This window comes from Cyclopterus lumpus, chromosome 6 (assembly GCF_009769545.1).
Source record: "Cyclopterus lumpus isolate fCycLum1 chromosome 6, fCycLum1.pri, whole genome shotgun sequence".
NCBI classification, from domain to species: domain Eukaryota; kingdom Metazoa; phylum Chordata; class Actinopteri; order Perciformes; family Cyclopteridae; genus Cyclopterus; species Cyclopterus lumpus.
The window spans coordinates 1,827,273-1,827,500 of record NC_046971.1 but is presented as its reverse complement, the minus strand read 5'-3'; positions in this window follow the sequence as shown (position 1 = coordinate 1,827,500).

The window sequence follows — 228 nt, the reverse complement described above, 5'->3', positions numbered from 1 at the left end:
TGGTTTACGCATCTGAAGCATCACATTTTTCATGAACTCTCCACAGCTGCTGCTTCACTTGTCAGAGGTCAAGTTGAAGTGAGCTTCACTTTTAACACAATGAAGTGACAGTTAGTGGGACATGGAGTCATGAAAAGAGACTTTTAATGTGGACTTCTTCTTTAGACACACACACACACACTAATCCCCCCAAAGCAGCAGCTTTACTGTAATTCACGCTGCAGCTGT